Source organism: Mus pahari, chromosome 18 (assembly GCF_900095145.1).
Source record: "Mus pahari chromosome 18, PAHARI_EIJ_v1.1, whole genome shotgun sequence".
NCBI classification, from domain to species: Eukaryota; Metazoa; Chordata; class Mammalia; order Rodentia; family Muridae; genus Mus; species Mus pahari.
Window position 1 is genome coordinate 12,172,664 of NC_034607.1, and position 1,586 is coordinate 12,174,249.

Genomic DNA, 1,586 nt, shown 5'->3' on the forward strand with positions numbered 1-1,586 from the left:
AACAGTCACTTCTTTCCTTTTTATATCTTTTCCTAAATTCACCAAGAATGCCAAGATACATTTTTCAAGTGGTTTTTTTTTTTTTAGTTAAAAAAACTTACGTAAAAAATCAAGTTTCAGTAGCAATGAAGTTCTATTGAAACGCACCATGTTATCATTATATATATATATATATATATATATATATATATATATATGTATATGTATATGTATATACATACATATATATATGTATATATGTATATGTATATACATACGTATATATATATATGTATATTTATATATAACACCATATTATCATTATATATATATATATATATGTGTGTGTGTGTGTGTGTGTGTGTGTGTGTAAGGATGCTTCTGTGGATAACAGCAGAGTGAGTAATGACACAGAGATACTTGTGATTATTCATTATCTACCTCTATATGCAAACATATTCCTCCCCCTGACAGAATTCCCCTGGCCAGCCACCCTGCCTCCACAGCACTCTCTCTCTCTCTCCTTCAGATTCCCAGGCGCCTCGCAGGACAGCTCTCCTGCTGGTTCTTGTCCACACTGCACCTCCTCTTAGATGGTGAATTGTTTGCATATTGAATTCATTCTTTGTGGGTTTTTTTTTCCATTCAGACTACAAAACGACAAAACTATTAGATGAAAACCTTAGAAAGTTATCCATCTGTCATAAATGGGCCCTGGCTGAGAACTGGAGTAACATATGCAGACAGTTTTTAGTGGTCATCGGTAAATACTGAGATAATGAATGGCTTTAATACATGACTATATTTTGCAAACTCCTATAACTTATATTTGTAGATACTCACTATGATGTATATAGCATGAATTTTCTGCAATATGTAGTCTATACTGTATGAAAGTTATTTTAATGGGGCATTTACATTTTAAAAAAAGATGTGTTGGACATCTTTTATATAGTAAATGCTTTAGAAAATAAACAGATTTTGCACAGATTGGTTGAGCACCTGGGAAAACAGTTCTTGTTAGTATTATTCACTGAGGAAATATGGTAAGTATTATAGAATAATGTATGAAAGTCCAGACCAGGAGTTAGAAGACAGCTCCGTAGGTCCAGGGCTTGCCACCTAAGCAAGAGGACTTGTGTTCTGATAAGTAGAACTCATGAAAAGCCACTCGGCAAGGTAGGACATGCCTGCAATCTGGTGCTCCTGTGGAGAGATGAGAGGCCAGCTAGCCTGGCACACACAGTGATAAACAACACAAGGCCTTGTTGTCTCAAACAGCTGGAAGGTGAGGGCCAACACCCAACATCATCCACACATTCCTGGCATATCTGCTGAAGCCACTGAATTGCCAGCAGCCTGCGTGGTGCATACCTACCAGGTCAACAACATCTGGTTCACTCTGGAATGATCTGACCTCAGAGGGTTCAGGTGTTGGCCGATCTCTCTTAGCATCAGAAAACCCACCTGAGCCAGACCATTTCAGTGGTATCACAACCCCCTCCCACCCCAGCCAGCAGTTTGACACATGAGTCATTTGCCCAGTGGCAAATGAACAGGACCACAGATATCCTTTTCCCACATCTATGACAAGTTTAGAATAAGCA